Raw genomic sequence first — 25,691 nt, forward strand, 5'->3', positions numbered from 1 at the left:
ACAAGTAGGGTGACAAAAAAGATATGTTGGGTTTTTAATATGCTGTTTATCCTTCAGTCAATTCCAATTTGACCTCAACAGCTACACTAATGTTCTTCATGTCTGTTTGGTTTGGGCCCAGACATTATAACCTTTTTTTTTTCCTTTTTTTTTTTTTTTTTTTTGTGAGGCAGTGAGGGCTAAGTGACTTGCCCAGGGTCACACAGCTAGTAAGTGTCAAGTGTCTGAGGTTCAGATTTGAAACTCAGGTCCTCCTGAATCCAGGGCTAGTGCTCTATCCACTGTACTACCTAGCTGCCCCGACATTAAAATCTTTTAAAATATTTTGTGCACAAAAAATATTTTGATTTGTTTTTATAAGGGAAACTCTAAGAATGTTTCTCATATTGCTTTGCTTCTAGATTTTTGAGGTGGACTTAGCATTGTTTCCAAGAGTATTATCTTTTAAAAAATGGTACCCAGAGCCAACCCTTTAAGTACTTCTGAAGTACTGCTTCAGCACATTTTTTCACTCTGTACTCAGATGCTTTTAGAGAGTTAAAGAATAATCCCCAAATTGTCCTTGACATCATCCATCACCATTACCAAATACGTATCACTGACAAAAGAAGCTTACTTCTATTGATTTAAAATCTGAGCAAGAAAATGAGGAAACAACTGTCCCTTTGAGCAAATGAATATCCCTAGAGTCTCTTTGTTTAAGAAAGCATAGTCTATTCAGGGATTTCCTGAACATACTTCAAATTGCAATTCCTCTGCTGTTCTCTCTCATTAATGCCATTCATTAGTGGAGATGCTTGCTTTTTAACTACCATTGTGTGTTTATTGTAATAGAAGAATCCTAACAATGTGACCTAATCAGACATTTGTAACCTTGCCAATATGTTGTTGTTGTTTTTCATGAACATACCCCGACATTGATAAACATAGAAAAATGTGTGAAAACCTTAACTTTAAAAACAGGTTCACAATATCTTGTCATTTTTTTTCTTTTCTTTTCTTTTTGGTGGAGTGGGGTCTTTTTTCCTTTTTATTTTGGAGGAGTGGGGGAATGGTTATCATGCATAGACCTATATTTCCTAGCATTCCGGAAGTAGCCTAGTGTTCCGGAAGCACCCTCTGCCTCCCTTCAGGGAGCATTCAATCTTTCCTTCCCCAAAAGGGGAGGTCCTTCAAAAGCTGCCTATGGAGAGTTCTCTAATTTTTACCACAGTATTTACTCTCTACTGAATTTACAACTTTTTTATATACTTATTTTAGTACTTGTCATATTCTAAATTGTAATATATTTGTATAGGGAAGTTATCTTATGGCAATTTCATCTATTAATACAGATAAGCAACTTCCATGCAGCTTATTGTCTTACAGAGGCCCTGAAAGGATAGATGACTCACTCACAGTCACACAACTAGTATGAGTCAGAGGGAGAATTTGAATGCAAGTCTTTCTGACACTGAGGCTAGCTCCTTATCCACTATACCAATAGGGTTGAACTAAAAAGAAATGGACATCTGGGTTGAGGGCAGGACATATATTGACTTTAAAAAATCAGAAATTAACATTACCTATATTGTATTTTTTATTTTGTTAATATGTCTCAATTACATTTTAATCTGATTCAGGAGTTTAAGGCTTCATGCAACCTTGAGTTTGACACCTGTGCTCCACTACCTTCACCCTCACCTGATTCACTTTAGTTGGGCAATCATGAGAGTTGTGGTCATGGAAAGGCAAAGTACTACAAAGTTAAAGCATATAAACAAGAATAACAAAATATTTTCAGTTTAAGATCATTAAAGATAATTATTTTGTGCCAGTCACATCACTTCTTTAGGTCTTAGTTTCTTCATCTGTATAATGAGGACATTAGACTAGATGGCCTATAAGGTCCTTTGCTGCTATAGATCAATGCAGATTTTTCACTTCATATTTCTAAGAATAACTATAAGAATCTATATTTCTAAGAATAACTTTTTTGAGATATGAGAAAAATGACAATAATTCGAGCTTTCACTGATTATTTATTTAGTGTTCCCAGAGCTCCACTTGTCCCTATTGAGACATCAAATAAATATTTGATATGTCCCCCTGACCAAAACAGCTTCACTCATAATATATAAATTAATTAACAAGATAGGGGAAAAAAGGAATTTCATAATTAATTCAAGATGGTTATTTACTCTGCGTTGGTCAGATCACATGTGAAAGTGTTATGTTCACTTCTAGACACAGCCCTTCTGTAGAATTTTGTCAAGCTGATGTACTATACATTCAGAGAACTAAAATGGTGAGGGAGATAAAAAACATTCCATAAGAGGGAGGAAAATTGGAAGGAAATGGAAATGTAGAAGAGAAGATGGAGAAAAAACATAAAGAGTCTTCAAATTTATTGAGAGTTATAATAGAGGATTAGGATTTGTCTTGAGCTGCTTGGCTTCATAGGACAAACTGGGACAAATGGGTGGAACTATTTCATCTTATTAAGAAATCACTATACGTAAATTAATATTAAGAAATCACTAAAATAATAGCTGATAGAAGAAAAGAATAGACTATCAAATAAGGTTACATTAATTACCTTTTATTTGAAGATAGTTCAAAAGAGGCTGGATAATCATTTGTCTAGGATATCAGAGAGGAAATTTTTTTCAAGGAAACATCAAACTAGATGACTATACAAGTCCCTAATCCAGATTTTTTTTTTTTGTATTTTGGTATTGTTTGTTTCAATTTAGTAGCAATAGCTTAATTCTCCGAATTCTATTTTCATGCAGTAGCACAGGCAATGTGGTATTGTGGAAAGAGTGCTTGATTTAGAGTCAGGAGACACCTTGGTTTGAATCTTATAACTAAAACCTGTAACTATATAACCAATACAAACCATATTAGTTAAATCAATTTAAGTCAAATAAATATAACTTTATATGGCATTAGTTTCATCAGCAGCAAGGTTGAGGGTAGAAGTATATATATTTAAGTAGTGTTTTAGTAAGGTGATGTCTAATTTTAACTTTTTAAAAATCTTTTTCATTGTGCCAAATATTGTATATCTGTTATTTTTTCTAATAAATTATAATAATTAAGATCAATTTTAAATTATTTTGGGGGGTTGGGGCAATGGGGGTTAAGTGACTTGCCCAGGGTCACACAGCTAGTAAGTGTCAAGTGTCTGAGGTCAGATTTGAACTCAGGTTCTCCTGAATCCAGGGCCAGTGCTTTATCCACTGCGCCACCTAGCAGCCCCTTAAACGAATTGTTCCCTGGAACTCTTCTGTACCATTGCATTGGTGAGAAGACCTATATCAGATTACCTGCTGTCTAGGGGAGGGGGGAAGGAGGGGAGGGAGGGAGAAAAATCTGAAATTGTAAAGCTTGTATAAACAAAAGTTGAGAACTATCTTTACATGTAACGGAAAAAATAAAATACCTTATATGTTAAAAAATAATAATAATAATAATAAAGCAACATGAGTTTTAAAAAAATGAATTGCACTTATCATAATAATTCTTTCTTCTTATTTGCAATTGATTTTGACCATTTCTAAGTAGCCAATTATCTGTTTATACCCAGAGAGAAGATTCTAAAATGATTCTGAAATGAGTAAGCAGTCAATTTTATTTTTATTGACTTTTGTTCATTATCTGACAGAGTACTTTCTGACTTTTTTCACAGAAAAAAAATCATGTCACAAAAGCAAAGTTTCTGGGAAGGGTACAAGAATTTATTACCTTTTATTGTATCAATACCAAACTCCATGTTCGAACATTTTTTGTTCCACTTCCTCTCTGTCTGGTTTCCTGAAAAACCAGTTAGGCAAATAGGCACATTGATTTAGTTTAAAAAATGCTGTCAAATATTTAATAGAAATCAACTTCTTTATCCTCTGTAATAGATACAATTGTAGTCACTCCGTTTAGCTATATGGCAATCTATTGGCCTAGTTTGATCATTAACATTGCAGTTAGTCATTAGAATGGGTTCCTTGCCCTTTGGAAGTGAGTTAGGATATGAAACTTGTTTACATGGCAGAAACCTTACTAGATATTATATTACTATATCTACCATACTCAAGTTTACCCTTCATCCAACTATATATATATATATATATATATATATATATATATATATATATATATATATATAATATATATGTATATATATATTATATATATATTATATATATATATATATATATATCGATCCAAGTGTAGAGAGGAAAACTGGAACAGTAGATAGTGAACCTGTCTTAAATGCTGTAAGACATAGGTTTACCTACTCTCTGACACATGACAGCTCTGTGACTATGGCTAAGTTACCTAAATTCTCAGTAGCCTGGCAATTATTTAAGACTGTAAGTTGCAGATAAGGGGTTTCTTAAGTTGAACATTGAAAAAAATAGGGATTCTATTAGGTAGAGGTGAGGATGGAATACAGTTTTAGGCATGAGGTACAGTTAATGCAAGGGCACAGCAGTAGGAAATCCAATGTTATCTGGGAAGAAGAGCACTTTGGCTTAACTATAGAGAGGATAAGAAGTGGTTTATAATAAGTCTGGAAAAGATAGCTGGAAAGTTACTGATCAAGCATTGTAGGAAGCTAACCAGGGCTTTTCTATTGAGATGAAGTTACAGGGCCATATCAAAAAGATTGAAAGGTGAAAACTGGGGCAGCTAGGTGGTACAGTGGATAGAGCACTGGCCCTGGAGTCAGGAGGACCTGAGTTCAATCCGGCCTCAGACACTTATACTTACTAGCTGTGTGACCCTGGGCAAGTCACTTAACCCCAATTGCCTCACAAAAAAAAAAAAAGAAAGATGAAAACTTTTACTCTCAAACTGAAGGAATTCAATTATTTTTTTTTAACAATTGCTTCCATATTACCACCCCTCTAGTACTATAACAGTTTTATACCTTGACAAAATCTACAGTGAGAATTGCATCCCAATTTTGCAAAACAAAGGAGAGCATTGGATTTAGAATTCTAAGAAACCTTAGAAGTCATCTAGTTCAATCTCCTCATTTGATAAGTGATTAAGCTGAGAACCAGAGAGGTAAAGTGTACAAAATTGCATCAATAGTTAGTAGTAGAGGCAGTCCCAACACTATATTCTGGGTTTCTTCTACTATATTATGAAAGAAGATGGAAGGAAGGAAAGAAGGAAGGAAGGAAGGAAGGAAGGAAGGAAGGAAGGAAGGAAGGAAGGAAGGAAGGAAGGAAGGAAGGAAGGAAGGAAGGAAAGAAGTAAGGAAGGAAGGAAGAAAAGAAAGAAGGAAGGGAGGGATGAAGGAAAATTAGAAAGAAAACAGAAAGGAAGAGAAAACAGGAAAGGAAGGAAGAAAGAAAGGCAAGAGGGATGGGGGAAGGAAAGGAGGGGAGGAAGGAAGGAAAGAAGGGAGAAAATGTACTTAGGAGGAGACAGGCATTTATTAAGCCTACTAGTTACATAATTGAAATACATTGGTCAGATAAAAATACAGGGGAGTAATATCCCTGGAGAGGAAAAAGAGATAAATTTTAAAATTGATTAAAAAAGAATTAAAAATAAACAGATAAGTTAAAATGCTATCTTGTAACTTCTATTTGGCTCTGTGTTTCTGCAGCATGAAATTCACAATGTCTGAATATATGAGTTACAGTTCTGTAAACCAGAACAACAAAAATAATATAGCCATTTTCTATTTGCTCTTTTGATTTGATAAAAATGTTGTAGTGCCATTTGACATGCTCCCTAGAATGAGGAACACATGAAAACCAGGTAGCTCTGCTTCTTAAACTGGCTGGCTTTGATTTAGTATTACATTACTGCCTCATTTTATGAGTTCTGTAATATCATTCTATTTGACTCATAATGAATAAAGGATGAATAATTCATAACATGTAAAAATTAATCAGTGAACTCTGATTTTCGAGGCCTTATTCTGAAAAAGACAAAGTATGCATATAGATCATAGGACACATTTAGCAAGACATAGAATTTTCCTATTGAAATTGAGTCTCTAGTTCTAAGTATTCTATAAGATCAACAAAAAAAAAACTAGAGGGGGAAAAAAAGTATTTCACTGAACGGGCAGACTATAACTATATGGAAATTTATGCATCACAATTGAATATAATCATGGCCAAGAAAACAGTCTTGTCCTGCTCCCGTTCATCTGTTTCTGAATTATGATGAATTTTGAATCATTTGAACTGATGACTCATGTAAATCAGTGAATCCTTTGGAGAAATAACATCATTTCTTGTAAATTTCATAAATTTAAAGTTGAGATTTTGCAATTATAATTACTAATATTTAAAGAGCAAAAGGACAGTCCACAGTGGATGAAAAAAGAAAATGCTCATTGGTCTCAGTCTTATTTTCCTACTACTAGGGCATTTCCGTAGCTTTTCTTTATGCAGCTGGATGCAAAACAGACATTGGGTCACAAAATCCAGACAAGGGAATTTGATCACAAGATCTGAGTTTTAGAAGAGATCTTAGAGGCTGTCTAGGTCATCTCAGTCATTTTAAATTTGAGGAAACTAAATAGCAGATAGGTGAGCAAATCATATAAGATCATATAAGTAGAAAGTGGCAAAGTTGAGATTTAAACCCATCTTTGACTCCAGTTTCAATCCTTCCACCAATCATTTGGTCCATCTCCTTATTTTGTAGATTAAAAAATTATATATTCTTTGTAGATTTATAAAATTACTATAAATTTATTGATTGAAAAATAGGCCTGTAATTTTGACAAGATAGGTCTCTTATAGCCTTCCTTTAAATGTCCTGGAAAATGGAGGCCAAGTTTAAAACATTGCTGTAATCCCCAGTGATACCATGTCATGTGTTGTATTGATATTGAAAATAAGAAGAGTAAGTATGAATTATAAAACCTGGGTTAAAGTTAAAATCCTGGTGCTGCCACTATCTGTTGCCCATGAGAAAATACTTAGCCATGAAAAACCTATTTCCTTATATATAAAAAATCAGTTGTTCAATAATTAAGTACCTCCTATGTGCCAGGTATTGTGTTGAACGCTGGAGATACAAAGAAAAAGAAAAAAGAAAAGAAGAGCAGATAAAAGAAAAGAAAAGAAAAATAGTAAAACCTTAACAGAATGAAGGCATTAAAAGTAAGAGGAGTTGGTCCATTCCAATGTATAGTTATTCTCATTTAGCCATTTGTTATCTATAAATGTTTTACAGTCACATGCACACAACACATATAAATAGCAGTACACAATTCTCTCAAGACTCAAATCTTCCTTGATGTTAACACATTGGTTGTTACATGTGTTCTGTTGGATCCCTAGGATATCATTCAGTACATTAAAAGTGGAATTTAATACTCTTTAATAGCTACTCCCTGGACAGATTAATGCACCTGTCTGATGTATTAGAAAAATCTGACAGTTACTTTTAAATTATTTCTAATAATGATAAAAAACATTATTTCTGTCGACTGCTTATGTTCATACTGAGGCAGATGTCACCAAATCTTCATCAACTATTTTTGGCATGTATAGATTTTTTTCTCTTTGAGATTTTTCTATGCCTCATTATAGATATAAGCTAAATTTAGGGAAAATGCATAACAATTTGCCCAAAAAAAGTCCAAAATAAATTTAGAAAAAGCACAAACACTAGATATTTATTGCTACTACTTCTTTGCTAATTAATTAAAAACTATCAAAATCTGAAAACTTTCCACTTGTTATCTTTTTCTTCAATTTCTAGTTAAATAAACTGATATGATAACTAAATATAATAGTATAGTTTCAAAAATCTGAAATAAAATTCATTTAAAAAATATCTTAAATGTCTGAATCTCCAAAATGGAATCAATACATTACAGTTGGGTCTACATTCAACCAACACAAGCCAGTGAGACACATAAAGAACTGGCTTTTACCTCCTATTGAGCAGAAGGCAACATCCATCAGTCAAAAAGGATCTGTTTATGTGTCAGGCACTGTTCTTGGTAGTAGGGTTGCAAATAGAATGAAACTACCTACCCACAAGGAGATACTCTAAATAAGGAGACAAACAAATACACATATTTACAAGCAAATATTTAGAGCATATATATGAATTGAATAAATATGAATAAATAGAATAGGTAAATATAAATTACTTTGAGAATCAAGGCACTATCATTTGAAGAAAATAGAGTAATTAAGATTTTATGTACAAAGTCTGGCTTGAGCAACAACTCAAAGGAACAAAGGGGTTCTATGAGGCAGAGATGAGCAGGGAGTATTTTCCATACATGGGGACAGCCATTGCAAAGGAGTAAAGATGGTAGAATGAGTGACTTAGAAAAGCATGGTCTTGTTGGATCACAGAATATAGGTGTGAGAGAGTTATATCCAAGGAGGCTAGAGAGATTGTTTGGAACCATATTATAAAGAACTTTAAAATATTAAGAAAGGAGTTTATTCTTTATCTTAAAGGTAATATTAAGCTACTGGAATTGATTCAGTAGGGGAATTAAGGAAAATCATTGTGGCAACAGTGTGGAAGATATACTGTAGCACAGAGAGACTTGACTCAGAGAAACCTATTAGGAAGGTATTGAAATAATCTAGGTGAGAGTTGATAAAAGACCGAACTAAGGTGTTATATCTATATGAAAAGAAAAAAAAAAATGGGGTAAATGTTTTGGAGGCAGAAGTGGCAATCTTTGACAACTGATTGGATATATGAAGTGAGGGAAATAAGAGAGTCAAGAATGGCAGTGAAATTAGGGATGTAGAGAATTAGAACAAGAAGTGCCTTTGAGGCACTGAGTTCAAATCCGGCCTCAGACACTTAGCACTTACTAGCTGTGTGACCCTGGGCAAGTCACTTAACCCCAATTGCCTCACCAAAAAAAAAAAAAATAAGAAGTGCCTTTGACAGAAAAAGGGGAATTTGAAAAAGGGATGCACTAGAAATAAAATATAATGACTTTTGCTTTAGACATAAGGGATGTGAGACATCTATAGGATAGTTAGTTTCAAATGTTCAGTAGTCAGTTGACAGTATAGAATTAAAGTTCAGGGGAATGATTGGGGCTCGATACAAAGATCTTTGAGTCATTGGAATAGAGATGATAATTAATCTCATAGAAACTGATAAGACCACCAAGGTGGAGTATATAGAGGGAAGAGTAAGGGGCCTAGTTAGGACAGATCCTTGAAGAACACCCACAGTTAGGAGAAGAAGCATGATTTGAATCATGAATTAGCAAAGGAGACTGAGAAGAAGTTAGGTAGGAGGAAAAGAGAAAACAAGAATAAGAAACAGAAACAGACAGAGATTGAGAGACAGAGATGGAGACAGAGAGAGAGAAGAGAGACAGAGACAGAGACAGAGCGACAGAGACAGCAGTACATGAAACCTCAGAGAGGAGAGAATAAATAGAAGAAAAGGGTAGTCAAGAGCTAAATGTAACAGGAATGTTGAAAAGGAAAAAGGACCAGAAAAAGATCAGATTTGGCAATGAAGAGATCATTAGAAAATTTTGAAATCAGTTTTAGGTGTTTGGATCAGAAGCAACACTGCAAAGGGTTGAGGAGTGAGAGGATAAGAAGAGGAGGCAATGAATGTAAATAGCATTTTCCCCCTAGGAGTTTGGCTGAGAAAGGGAGACAAGATATAAGCTTATCCTTCTGGGAGATAGTAGTGTCTAGTGAATTTGGGTGTTTTGTAAGAAAAAAAAAGGCATGCCTATCAATCCCATTTTAGTTCTATGTGTGAGTAAAAATACCTGTGGATAAAGAGGAACCAATAGCTATAATGGTATTAACACATCCACAAAAATATCAATGAGTTTCCATGCCAATATTTTAAGCCTCTAATGGATCTCTGATTTTACAGATGTGTGTATTATCTCCAACATGGCAGATCACAACCTATCTACATTCACCCATCTTGTGAGACTCTTGTTCATATCCTTGTAGAAATTCATTATGCGTCCTGGAAGCCTTCTTGCCATTCTTTTGATATTGAATAAATACCAGAGGAACATACAAAATGCCTATTGGGTATAGGTCACTCAAACTGAATGACATACATAATATTATGCAATTTATATTTATAGTTAAAGTATAAGCATATACATACACACATATATACACATATTATATATACATAAATAAATGTGATATTTACATATACATTTACACAAATGTGTATAAATGTGTGTATTCACATACACACACACACACACACACACACATATATATATATAAAACCAAGTATTTATCTCATGAAATCCTTTCTCTTGGTCGTCTTCCATAATTCTCCCTCTGTAATATGCTACATTTTATTTTCGCCATTTATTTTCACCATCCTCATATTCACTGCCATGTGAATGACTGTGAACTTCAGTTCTTGGGAAATTGTGTATTCTATACCTCATTGCCTTACATCACCACCAAAAGAATATTGATCTTAAAAGAAAAGTCTTTTATGTAGCCATTTATATGTAGCAATAGGAGAAGTTAGTATGAAATTATAAAAATAGAAATCTCATTCAAAATAGCTACAACACACATAAAATAAGTTTATGGTAATTAATATGTGAAGATGTACTAAAACCATAAATAATAAAATTAACCAAAATCCCTTTACATAAATACATATAGACTTAAACAATTAAAGGGCTATTTGAATGTCCATAATTAGGGCATGCATATAAAATAAAAGTGATACTATTTAAATTAATTTATAAATTTATTGCTATACCAAACCACCAAAGAGGTGGTTTATAAAATTAGTCAAGATAATAACAAAATACATTTGGACAAGCAAATGGATTAGAATATTAATGAAATAATGAAAATAGAAGTAGAACAGAGGAAGAATATCACTTACATACCTTATAATAGAACAGAAAGAAATAATCATCATTGGTAATTGGTACAAGTTAAAATCTAAAAGGTAAAGAAGTAGTAAAAAACAATTAGAAAATATAACTCAATAGACTATTATTTAATCACAAGAACACAAATTATCTAGGGAAGGGTATACTATTTGATATGAACTTTTGGGAGATCTGGAAAGCAGTTTTGTAGAGTGTAAGGGCCAAATTTAGTATGAGAAGAGTTAATTGGGTGGCTCGCCTTAATATTGAGTAAGAAAAGAAACAGCCTCTTTCAAAAACAAAACAGGTTTATTAATGGGAAAAAATTTAAAACAATATCTGAATCAGAAAACTGAGATTAATAGAACTAGAAACAATGTATAAATCTCTGGGGGGAAAAGGCCCCAGGCACCTGAACCTGCCTCCAGCCCAGCTAGCTCCAAAGAGCTAGTTTTGCCTAAAAAACCCCACAAAACTCACCACACCTGAAATCTGTAGCTTTAAGGAGAATCAGCTATGTAGTCTCTTCTGTTTTTGTCCAAAGGTCAAACACCAGCAGCTCCCCTAAAATGTCTGCCTTCCTTCTCCGTTTCCCTCAGAACCCTCTCTAACTAACTGCCTTTTCACTGAATACCTAACCCTTCTAACCGAATCTAACTGTATCTCTATCTCCAATTGGCTCAGCACACCCACATGGGCTGTCCCCATTATAATCTAACCAGAACCATGTGAGTGTGGGAAAGCTATTAGAGGAAGGCTAGTTAATTAGTTTCAATAAATGTTCCCTGTGGTCAGAGTTCCTCTTGTTTGTTCAATGATCTCCCAAAATACACACCCATCCTCTCCTAGGCTTTTCAAGCTTACATTTTTTCAGTCCGACCATAATAAAGCAAAGATAGGGTTATGAAAATCCCAAATCACAATTAATTCCTTACAAGACAATAAATTTATACCAACACTTTGCACAATATACCACAATAAAATCCAACAAGATAAGCAGAAGGAAAGGAAAAGGAAATGATGAAATGAAGTATCCTTTCAAAACTGTCATTTTTATTTGTGTTTCTGTTTTGTTTTGTTTTTGTTTTGCCAGGCAATGAGGGTTAAGTGACTTGCCCAGGGTCACATAGCTAGTAAATGTCAAGTGTTTGAGGGTGGATTTGAACTCAGATCCTCCTGAATCAAGGGCTGGTGCTTTATCCACTGTGCCACCTAGCTGCCCCCATCACAACTGTTATAAAGGAAAGAATCCTCAATCAAACTAGAACGTAATCATGAAGTCAAATCTGTTCCCCATAATGATATGAGCAAATAAATAGCCTTCCTTGAATTGGAGAGGGAAGGAAACATGGGTTTTGAATATTGACTACACTCTCACTCATGGTTGCTGTATGATTTGGTTTGGTTTGACTATTTCTTTTTCCAATTGCAAGGAAATGCTCATTGGATGTTTGTATAGGGAGTTGGAGGAGATAGCCGACAAAGAGCCAAAAATATCTGTTGGGAGGAAAGGCATTAATAAATATTTAATCAGCACCTATTAAGTGGAAAGTGCTGTGCTAAATGCTGGTGATCTAAAGAAAGACAAACTCCCATTCCTATACTCAAGGAATTTAGTTTAATGGCAGACCCAATAGACAAAATAACCATAGACAAACAATATACAGGATAAATTGGAAATAATAAACTCAGACCTCATTTTCTATTTGTTATATATCATGCATACAAGGGGAAGGAAAGGGCGTAATAATTTATTAAATGCCTAATGTATGTCAGGTTCTGTGGTAAGTGTTTTATAATTATTATCTCATTACCTCACAACATCCCTGTAAGGTAGGTGCTTTTATGATACCCATTTTGTAGTTGAGGAAATGGAGGCAGACAGTGCTTAAGGGACTAGTTCAGGATCACACAGCTAATAAATATTTCAGGCTGGATTTGAACTCATATCTTCCTGACTGCAGGCCCACTTCTCAACCCACTGTTACCTAGCTGACAATATATACAAATTCGTATATGCATAAAGACAAAATTATAATGACTTGTATGTTTTATGACAGATAAAGGTACTAGATATAGGTATAAATGATATAGCTATAGACATAAACACGTATATAGGTATAGATATAAACATCAGTATAGGTATAGATATAGACACAGGTATGGGTGACTATATAGATACCCTTATGAACAAGCTATATAGAATCAATTCATTGCCCTCAAAATATTGTCACTTCAAGCACATATCTCCTTTGGGTAGACTTAGTCTTTTCCAGCTTCTTTTCCCATCTTAGTTTACTTCTATGTACTTCAGTCTAAAAAAAAAGGAAGTATATCTGAACTGGGAATCCAAACATAGTGGGCACAAATGATCCTTGATAGTAAAAGGTTCATGTATGTGTACATTTGCATGCTTTACATATATATGTGTGTATATCTGTATATTTTATATATAATATGTAAACAAATTATATACATATATATATTTACAGATTTTTTCATTTTTTTATCTTATCTTCCATCCAATTTCATCCATAAATCTTGTGATAATTCTGCTAAGATAGCTCACTTTCCAAACTTTCTTTAAATTTGATTTTCCCTCCTTTGCTTTTAAAATCAGTTTAATAGTATTAATATTTAGATACGATTGATATAGTGCTTATTATGTACCAGGTACTGTGCTAAGCACTTTACAATTATCTCATTTGGTTCTCAAAACAACTGGGTGAAGTAGGTGCTATTATTATCTCCATTTTATAGATGAAGAAACTAAGGCAAACAGAAGTTAAATAATTTGCCTAAGGTCACATAGATAATATCTGAGGACAGATTTGAACTCAAGTCTTCCTAACTTTACTACCTACCTGCCCAGTATTTTTCATGATCTTACAGTTTCTGTGTAAAATCATCTCTGGAGAGAAGCTTATGGTTTTATTTTAAGCTGGTATTGTCTTTGGCTATTTCTTACTCCTTGGAAAAGAGATCAAGTGATTCCTGCACAAGTAAGCGCTAAACTTTTTTCAGGAATCTTCTGAGCAACTCATGGCAATTATTTTATTTTGGTCAATGTCTGATCAAAATTGCTTCAATCAATATCAGTGTTCTTTTTCTACATCTATTTCTTATTTGGAGCTTCAAAGATTTGCTAATAAGGTAGGTTGTTATTGTTTGGATTGCATGCCATATGTTTTTTCCCCTCATTTTTATTCTAATAGCCATGAATTAATTATGGGTTTTTCTGTCACAAGTCAGTAGCCTTATTATACCCAGACAGCTCATTCAGGAATAATTTCTATATCAGTAATGAGTTCCTTTCTATACATTAAAATGTAACTAATGGCATATTAGTACTGTTATTTTGTGATTACCATGTCTAGCAGCTCTGAATCCTTTTCTTGTAAAAAGCATTAATTATTAATTTAAGTTACCACCCTCTGTGGAGTTCTATATACCTTTGTTTTTTTTCTAATTCTCTACTTCTAACTCTATTTTCCAATATTTTTTTCATTTTCCTCATATATGCCCACTTTTGTATTAAAATAACTAATTATCAAAGTATGCATTAATTTAACTTGTCAGTTCTTATCAAATTCTTACTTTAGATACAAATGGTCAAATGTCTAATGAAATGAAATTTGTTTGTCTTCGTAACAATGGTTAAACTGTCTCTACCAACTCTAAAAAGAACATATGAGTCATCTTTTCATTTTGCTGCAAACATGCTTTGTGTGCTATTTGTTCTATATCAATAGTTATATCAATATTTTTTTTTTGCAGGGCAATGGGGGTTAAGTGACTTGCCCAGGGTCACACAGCTAATAAGTGTCAAGTGTCTGAGGCCGGATTTGAACTCAGGTACTCCTGAATCCAGGGCCGATACTTAATCCACTGTGCCACCTAGCTGCCCCCTTATCAATATTGATATAATAATGTTAAATGAGCTTAAATTAATTAAAATGGTTAATAATAAGTACTTTAAGGTTTAGAAAGTGATTTACATATGATATCTCATTTGATATGTCCTGGACCAAGGATATAAAAATCCTTATTATCAAAGACCACTGTATGTGACAATTCAATTCTTTTTTGTTGTTGTTGTTTGTTGCTTGTTTGTTTGTTTTTTGTTTTTTTGTGGGGCAATGAGAGTTAAGTGACTTGCCCAGGGTCACACAGCTAGTAAGTGTCAAGTGTCTGAGGCCGGATTTGAACTCAGGTCCACCTGAATCCAGGGCCAGTGCTTTATCCACTGCGCCACCTAGCTGCCCCCACACAATTATTCTCAGAGCCAGCTATGAACTTTAGAAATGTATAAGTGGAGTGATTCACCACTAGGAATTTTTCAAATCAAATCCTATTAAATAGAGACCTGCCATTTAATTGTGGGATGCTAGCAGTAAACAATATAAATGGATATTTTTTTTTAAAGAGAAATAGCAGAATGCTCTATGGTTATATTGTTCTAGGATTGTTCTTATTTGAGATTTGCATGTGACAAGTGATATGCAGAATGAAGATATAGTGAAATTCTTATACTTGCAGAGAAAAAGCATTTATAAAACCCTTACTATGTGCCTATTATAATATTAGGCATAGAGGATACAAAGAGAAAATCCAAACTGCCCCTGACCTCAAAGAAAGTATTTTCCACTGGGTAAGTATCACCAAATGACTCAAAGCAATGAAATGTAAAGCTGTTGTTCAGAATTGGAGAAACAATTTAGTTCAGCTTTTTCATTTTATAGATGAGGAAACTGAGACCGAGTGGAATAAAGTGATTTACTCGAAGGTCACACAGAGAGTAAGTGGCAAAGTTCTGAACCTAGGAAGTCTGACTACAGATCTAGCTCACTTTCCAAAGACAATGCCGCCTCCGTGAAGCACTGTAGTAGGACCTTGCGAGCCTGGAGAGAACACTCGCAGTTGAGTTTAAGCATGCAGAAAGGCTAGGTCAGGGCTGCAAACAATCTTTTTTGAGGGAGACATTCAGTGTGGTAATTATTGAATGTCTCCTATGTACTCAGCACTTCTATGTATGATACACAACATTTTCCATCTGTGGCATCAATAGTTATCCTATCAGAACATTGACACTGTCTTTCATTCTTCACTTCCAAATCTCCATAGAATTTCTCACTATTCAAGGGGATCTTATCCTGGTAGAGGTTCTAATTACTGCCCTCCTACATTACAATCTTCTGATGAATCTTTTTCATCAACTCTCTACCCTTCTGCTATGCCTTCATTCTTCATATGGCTGCAGAGTAATTTTTTCCGCGCATACATTTGATCGTCATTCTAATCCCTTGATTTTCTTGCATGATTATTAATATTCAGTTATTATCTTATTATCTTTCTTGGATGCCTACTAGTGCAAGACAAGCCACACAAGAATTTAGGCCTGCCCTAACATGAAATACATAGGATGGTTGCTGAGGATAACCCCTGATCAGTTTGATGAGTTTCCCCAATCAACTGGTTGAGATTACTGGGCATAAAACTTTTTTTTTTGGAAGCATATAAGTGTCACCTCACTATGGAGTCAGTAATGCACACTATTGCCTGGCAATCACACCGGGACCATCTCTAATATATGCCTGGCAACCAGGGCTGCTGATCTCTGTCTCTCTTTCCTTTCCTTCCTTTTGTTCATGTTCTGCTCCCTCTCTCTGTTTATGTTGCTGCCTCTCAATCTTTCTCTGTCCCTATCTCTCTCCATCTCTATCTCTCTGTCTCTGTGAGTGTATATGAATATATATGTATATATGTTAATATATTGTATATGCAATATATAAGCATTTCCTACTTCTCTGTTCTGTAATCTAATCACTGATTTGTCTAATTCCCTGATGCTAGGATTTAACAGGCCAATATTGCATCACATCACTTCATATAACACATAACATAATAGAATAAAAATAAAAAATATATATAATATGTGACATGATATGCTATATTGATACAGTATAATGTTAGGATAGAACATATAAAGTTGCCTATATATGTAAAGCACTTTAATGTATGCATAATATGTAAAACACAACATATGTAAAGCACTTTGCAAGACAAAGTACAAATATAAATTTCACCACCACCACCATCATCATCAGTACTCTGAACAATTTTTAAAACTTTGGTCAACTCTGGGACTTTTAGTGGCAATGGATTGTGGGTATAGCACAATGAAAAGGTAGCTATAAAGATTCTTCAGATTTATTGGTGTCTGCTATAGAGATTGCTTTAGAATGCTGCCATGTTCATAAAAGTGGTGAATAGGAGTCAACATGAAGCCCAGGATTTGAAACTAGGTAATTAGTCTTATGAGTGTTGAAGTGTACATACAGTTCAGAGTTCAGGAAAAAAAAAGTCCTCATGCAGGACCTGAAGGGAGCAACAAAAATACTTTTAGGTGAGAGACATGTGGACGTGTGTGTGTACTTATATATTTTCTTAAGATTAGAGTATTTGAGGATGCAGGATAGCTAGGCAGTACCATAGAGAGAATGCTGGGCCTGGATTCAAGAAAATTTATCCTTTTGAGTTCAAATCTGGCCTCAGACACTTACTAGCTATGTGACCCCAGACAAGTCTCTTCACCTTGTTTGTCTCAGTTTCCTCATCTGTAAAATGAGTTGGAAAAGCAAATGGAAACTATTTCAGTATCTTTACCACAAATACTCCAGATGGGGTCACAAAGAGATAGATATGACTGAAATGACTGAACAGCAACAACAGCAACAATTTATGGGTGCATGACTACACATACTCTCATTTACTTGTTGTTGATGTTGATTTTGTTTCTTTTCTGCAAATATGGAGAGCCAAATGAATTTTCAAATTCCATTTGCATAAAGTGCTTAAATGTGAAAACCAAGGGAGGTGATAGCTAGAGGGATGTTAGACAAGTGATTATATATGCATACTTGACAGTATGTTTTTCAGAGAGAACTTGGAATAGATTGCCAGAAATATTTCTGATTCTGAAATGTTGCATATTAAAATGTGTATATATCCAATAGGGGAGTGATTAGGAAAATTTTTGGTATAAAACAGTATTTGAAGTCAGTTTTAAATAAGAAGAGGAAAAAGGTAGGCCTGAAAATAAATCAGTAAATGGATACATAGTTACTCTTGTACAATAAATGTATGCACATGAAAGTCCCTATGTCTAAGGTTTTTACCTTAAGTATCCAACTAATTTTATTGTGACCAAATGTGTCTAAAAACTACAGCAATGTTTCATTCATACATATTATAAAATTGAACAAATACAAACTGAAACTCAAAAGGGCACCACTATACATCCTAGGGACTTCCTTAGGCAAAAGATGGAAGTGGCTCTTCTCAATTGTATAAATTTTTCTTCAATATAAAAACAATGCAGAAGAATTTTCCCTGAATTCTGGCAAACACATGTTCTGATCACTATATCATGGTTGACTCAACTGTCATCCAAGATTCTCCCCAGGGTTAATGGTCATCATTTAATTACTTGATTGCTTTCTAATGGGCCAGAAGGTGATGATCCTGTTAGTATAATGTCCTTTAACAGTAGTCTACAAAACATGTTATTTCCCACTTCAAAATATCAATGTTTTGACTGTGTGAAGTATTATTTAGGAGAAAAGGAATTATAAAACTTCTCCATAGAGTTTATTTTTAATTGTACCTTACTCCTGGCTATCCATAGAGGGTAGGTGATCATAAAAATGATCAAAAGTACATTTATTTAAATTACTTTCAGAGACTTACATATGATTCAATATTTGTGTTACACATTTATTAATGAATGTATGTGTATATGTATGTATGTATATGTGTGTTTGTGTATCCTACCCTATCAGTTTATTAGTTATGTATTGCTGCCAAGGTTTCATGAAATGAAAGAACTTGTAAACATTTAGTATCACATCAGTAATAATTTAGCATGCTGCTTCAAGATTATCATAGAACTTTTATGGAACTATTACACTTTCAAATAAAATGCTACATGAAATATTTAATATGTTTATGATGTTTCTAAAATATTTTACAACCCCAAACTAACACCTATTCCCTGAAAGCAGTATAGTGCTTGCATGTTTGTAATAGCACTAAAAGGATTAGGTTTCTCCTATGCCAATTCCATTTCCTTGACATCAGTGCCATAATTAAATAGAATTATACCTTATCCCATTTGGTATTTATTTTATTTGAGCCTAGTATTTCTCTGCCTATCTGTTTTTCTGGCTTAACATAAGTGGCTACATTCAAGGAATATTTATATCTACCAATTTCAAAGTTAAATTATTATAGAGCTTAACCATCATATTCTAGAGTATCCCCTTTTGTGCTACCTTGCCTTGTACAGTTTGCTCTTGACTCTACTTTGCAGCAAAAACAACAAAATAATTCTTGTTTTTATCTTCCTTTCTCACTGTGGAGAAGCAATGAATTTGTAACATGCTGTGATGCCGGAATTGTACCCCTGTGCTGTGCTTGGATAAGGTATTACTGAATAAATTCAATCAAGCTTGAATTTGCTATCTTGTACTGTATCTCAATAAAAGGCAACCTGGGGTTGTTTTCTACATTAAGTAGTTTTAATTTGTTGAAAAACTGAATTATGTCATAAAAATGTATTTCTTCCTCATGGAAATGTAAAATAAGATTATCTAGTCAAGTACAAGTCCTATTCATCAAATCAAGTGCCAAAGCAATATTCCAGAAAAAAATAAAATAAAATCATAGTTCTTAATATAAAGTGGTTGATACATTCTAAGGAAGTTTGGAGTAATATACAATGAGAGAGTCTTATGTGAAAATTAATTACCCAAGAATTAGCTAATGGCTAGTTAGGTTTTATTTTTATTATTGATAGTATTAGTAATTTTAGCTATATGTAATTATGAATGTAACATATTTGAAGGTTCCATGCACTCATCAGAATTCTCAATGAATCATACTACCTATTCCCACCCACTTAGCCATCCATATAAGTGGAATCAGACTAATTATTGATTGATTAAAGTAAAGGTCAAAATCAATGCCAAATTAGAAGAAATAAGATATTGAATAGAAATTAACCATTTAAAAAAAAACCCTACTAAACAAGTGGTTAATTTTGAAAAGTGGGAAACGGAGTAACAAGTAATAATCTTGACTTTGATCATGATCAGTTTCATAGAGAAACTTGAAAATTAAATAGTAACCACACTAAGGAGGTTAAACTAATTTGAAACCACCTTAACTATTAAATGCTAGTTGCACTTGACAAAAACTGCTGTGAAAACTGGAAGATAGTATGGCAGAAATTAGGCATAGACCAACATCTGACACCTTATACTAAAATAAGGTCAAAATGGATACACGATTTAGACATGAGGTGCCACCATAGGTAAATTAGGAGAGAAAGGAATAGTCTAACTATCAGATCTTTGGAAAGTAAAACAGTTTATGACCAAACAAGAGATAGAGTATATTATAAAATGCAAAATTGATGATTTTGATTACATTAAATTAAAAAAAAATTGTACAAACAGAAGCAATGCATCCAAAATTAGAAGGGAGGCTGAAAGCTGGGAAACAATTTTTATGGCCGGTACTTCTGATAAAGGCCTCATCACTAAAATATATAGGGAACTAAATCAAATTTATAAGAATCCAAGTCATTCCCTAATTGAGAAATGTTCAAAGGATATGAACAGGCAGTTTTCTGATAAAGAAACCAAAGCTATCTATTGCCATATGAAAAAATGCTCTAAATCACTATTGATTAGAGAGATGCAAATTAAAACAACTCTGAGGTACCACCTGACACCTATCAGATTGGCTAAAATGACAAAAAAAAGGAAAATAATTAATGTTGGAGAAGCTGTGGACAAATTGGAACAATAATGCATTGTTGGTGGAGCTGTGAACTGATTCAACCATTCTGGAGAGCAATTTGGAATTATGCCCAAAGGGCGATAAAGCTGTGTATACCCTTTGACCCAGCAATACCACTTTTGGGTCTTTTCCCCAAAGAAGTCATGGAAAGGGTAAAGGGACCCACATGTACAAAAATATTTATAGCTGCTCTTTATGTGGTGGCAAGGAATTGGAAGTTATGGGGATGCCCATCAATTGGGGAATGACTGGACAGGTTGTGGGAAATGAATATAATGGAATACTATTGTGCTGTAAGAAATGAGGAGCAGGAGGAGTTCAGAGAAACCTGGAGGGTCTTGCATGGGCTGATGATGAGTGAGATGAGCAGAACCAGAAGAACATTGTACACAGTATCATAAACATTGAGTGTTGATCTACTGTGATGGACTGTATTCTTCTCACCAGTGCAATGATACAGAAGAGTTCCAGGGAACTCATGATAGAAGAGGATCTCCAAATCCAAGAAAAAAAAAAAAAAGAACTGTGGAGTATAGATGCTGAATGAAGCATACTATTTCTTTTGTTTTGGGCGCTGTTGTTTTTCTATTTTGAGGTTTTTCATCATTGCTCTGATTTTTCTCTTATAACATGACTAATGCAGAAATATGATTAATGTTATTATATGTATATATCTATATATATATATATAGATATATATATGTATATATCAGATTACCTGCTGTCTAGGGGAGGGGGGAGGGAGGGGAGGGAGCAATAAAAATCTGGAATTGGAAAGCTTGTATAAACAAAAGTTGAGAACTATCTTTACATGTAATGGGGAAAAAATAAAATACTTTATTAATTTTAAAAAAAGAAAATTGAGGGAGATTCATATATGTATATAAGTATATATTGTAACAATTGGAATGATGCCAACTGCTGGAGACTTACTGTAGAAGAGTTCCGCCGATGAAGCGAAGGTCTTTGAGGGCAAGACCAGGAGTCTTTTCTTTGGTGTCAGGAAGTGACGCAGGCTAGTGGGAGGACGAAGGAAGAGACTGGCACTCAGTCTCAGGTTTTTTCCTGAGGACTCCGGTGGAGAAGGGAGCTAGAAATGTGCTCTCCCTTTAATAGATAGGAATCTAGGCTTTTCATTCTCTCTTTACCAAATTCTTATTCTCCTTAATAAATGCCTAAAAGTCTAACTCTTGCTAAAGCTTATAATTTATTGGCGACCACTCATTAGATATTTTAGACAGACTAGCTAGAATTGTAGCCCTTAACAATATATATATATATATATATATATATATATATATATATATATATATATATATATATATATACATACACATATATACATATTAGATATATGCATGTGTGCTTATGTACATATGTGAATATACAGACACATATCTTATTTGTATATGCATGTGTGTGCATGCAAACATATGTGTGTGGTTGTACCCTGCCCCAACTGATTCAGAAGACATCAGCAACTAATGACTTTTATGTTTACTATTTCATCTCTCTAATCTTTATGAGAATCATCTATGAAACTAGATAACATATCCTTGATGAAAACATGAGAAGATAATACAGATGATTTTCCAAATCTTGCTACAGCTTTGGGCACCCAATTGATGAATTATGTGTTGTTTATTACTCAATCAATAAACATTAATTAAGGGCCTCCTATGTAATAGACATTGTCCTAGCTTCTGGGAATACAAATACAAAGAATGAAAAATGCCTACTCACAAGGAATTAAACCACTATATTTATTCATTTGCTAATTACAAAGAAGCATTCTACTTTAAGGTTGTATAGAGAATAACAAATATTTAAGTGCTTTCCTCCAAACATATGATTATAAAAGATTCCATATTTCCATAAAGATAACTGTTTAATGATCCTGTAAAAGTCAATAGCAAGCAAATTATAAGACATTTCAGCCAATTTTAGAGAGTATGTACTATTAAAAATCCAAGTATAAGAAAGGTTCTCTTTGGTTGGTAAAATTCTTCAGATTCTCATATTTTGGATAATATTGTGATGAATATATTAGACCCTGTAATACTTCAGTGTCTCCTCAATTATATCTATGGTCATTCAGAAAAGAACATCCCAGCAAACCATACTAGATAAAAAAAATAGAGGATGAATTCAGCTAATCAAGGCTATGATGTGCAATTGAATAGACAATTCTTATATGAGTCCTTTAGAAAATATTTCTGGGTAGTCATTAAAAATAAATGAAGAGCTGGGCCAGAATTGGATAGGAAATTGCATGTAGGAATGCATTTGAGAATCTGCTTAGCATCTCTGATGATCCCGAGTGGTTTGATATCATAGAAGCCCACTATTTTTACACTTGTGAGATTTAAAATTGGATATACAAGCATTAAACTCCCCCTTTAACTTTTCCCTTATATATCTCCCAGACCACTAAGAAAAAGAAGCCTCTGAGCTTTAATCAGTGAGGGATTAGCTTTTATTGTTTGGGAATTCATTAGACAACAAAAAGGTGATACCAATTAGGGAAATAGCAAAGTAGAAATACAAATGAATAATCTTAGATCTAAGCTTAGTCTATATTCCATCATAAAACTCACCGAATCCCAAACTGCCTGCCAAGCCGAGAACCAGCACCAAACACTAAAAGCGTGCATTGTCACGGCTAAGCTGAAAAGCCAGAGCAAGAGAGACTGAACTTCTGTTCCACCCTCAGTTTTTAAACTGCTGTCCCGGAAGTTGGTGCCCTCAGACACAGTGTGCTTGGCCAGCTCTCCGGGCATCAGCAGGAGCACGGCCGTTCCTTGCGGTCTCCTCCCCAATAGGGCAGTCTTTCAAAAGCTGCTTCGGTAGCATGCGCTCAACTCTCAAATGATTAAGCTAAAACTTCCATTTTTTACCACACACTTGTGTTCCCTCATAGATATATGACTGTGAATCACAGGATGGCAGGACCTCAGAAATATCAAAATAGCTAACCCAATGACAATGGAAAGACATGCTTTGGGATAATACTTGGATGATCTGGAAAAAGTAATTTCATCTCCTTTGGCTTCAGTACATTGAGGGTAACAGACAAGATATTCACTAATGTTTCTTAAATACATGAATAGGCTGTTGTTTTAGCATTTAAAAGAATCAAGCCAACCCCTATACAGAGACAAAAGAGGCCAATGTCTTTTTAGGGAGAAGGCAAGGTCAAAAAACCTTCCTCTATTCTCAAGTTTACCACCTAAACCAAGTAGAACTTCTTCCTTTAATTTAAAACTTCCTTCTATTTCAGGTAAGATAAATATGGAATGGACAGGAGATACAAAGCACTTTACACAGAGTAAATAAAGGATCTGGAACTGGGTTTATTGAGGAAAAAAGAGAAGCTTGAAGGATTCTAGACACCTTAAGAAGAGAGAGTTAGGGAAAAAGGCAGATGAAAAACAGAATGAAGACATGGAAAACAGCTTTGGCTTACTTCATGTTTCTCCCATTGAATTGATGTATTTGGAGTGATTGCTCAAAACAGCAAAGGACTGGCTAGAAATAGACCTTGACCAAATAGAACACATATGACTATGTGGTCTTGAGTTAGACACCACAGTTCCCTCATTTTTAAAATTAGGAGATTGAGCTCAATCAATGGTTTCTCAACATATATTGAGATGCTGGTTTTAAAAATACATAATATGGTCTCTCCCATTCATTGAACAAAATAATAAACAGAAATATTTTTCTTGGCTTATATTCTGTATAATTAAATTTAAGACTTTATTTCCAGGTTTATAATAAAATACAAATGAACCTTAAACAAAATAAAAAGAAAGTGACAAAAATATATTCTAAATTATCATTTATAATTTTCATATTTGTAACTTCAATGCTATAATCATAACATTACTATCAATGTGGGTAGACTTATTTTTGGTGCAAATTTTCTCAGCATGTCAGTGTCAGTGATGTTGCTATTCATAATCATATTCCAATCATTAATAAAAAATTATACATATATGTGTATGTGCTTTCCTTTATAAGGATATATTCTTATAGAAGAAGGTAGAGGTAGCTAGATGTCAGAGGATACATCAATAAGCCTGGAGTCAGGTAGACCTTAGTTCAAATGTGGCTTCAAACACTTATTAGCTTGTGATCCTGTGCAAGTCACTTTATCTGTCTACCTCAGTTTATGCAACTGACTAATAATAATAATAATAATAATAGGAATAATAGCACCAAGCTCTTATTTTATTTCCAACTCCTTTTTTAAGTACTTTGACATGAGCAAGCCAGTAAGTTTCACAATAAGAGACTTGTATTATACTCTGTCCCCCTCATCATCACTCATCTTTGCAATAATCCTTCCAATTGTCTTATTTTGTTTTAAACTTTAAAGTTAATTACTGTTATAACAGCCTCAAAACACATCACGCAGTCCTTTGCTCATGTTACCTCAAGGAATAGAGGTGGTAGTTTTTTCAACCTGGATTTCTGTAGATCCCAGAAAGATTCCAACCAGCTGGATTTACTAACCCAGAGAGAGGAAATAAATAAATGACTCGAGTAGCCAAACTGAAAAGAAAAAAAAATTTACTAACTGCAGAGAAATTCAACTTCCTATAAGGAAATCCCATTTTAAAAAAATCAACTTCTGCTATTCTAAGGCTTTCACACTTTCCCCTTCTTTTTCATGTCCTGTCTTCTATAGAAATGCTCCTAAATACCTGTTTACACTAAGAACATCAGAAAACTATATTTAAAAAAAAATCCACACCCTAAGAAGTTAAAGCTGCTACCTGCCTGATAAGTCTTTAGGCTGATAGTACATCTTTTTTTAATTTTCACCTTTATGTCTAAATCATGTATTCCTTAACCTTATGTTGGTATATTATGTAAGATGTTGGTCAAATCCTAGTTCTGCTTTCTAGTTTTTCCAGCAGTTTTTGGTCAAATAGCGATTTTTGCCCCCAAATCTTGGATCTTTGGATTTATTAAATACCACCTTACT

This window comes from Dromiciops gliroides, chromosome 1, assembly GCF_019393635.1.
Source record: "Dromiciops gliroides isolate mDroGli1 chromosome 1, mDroGli1.pri, whole genome shotgun sequence".
Lineage (NCBI taxonomy): Eukaryota > Metazoa > Chordata > Mammalia > Microbiotheria > Microbiotheriidae > Dromiciops > Dromiciops gliroides.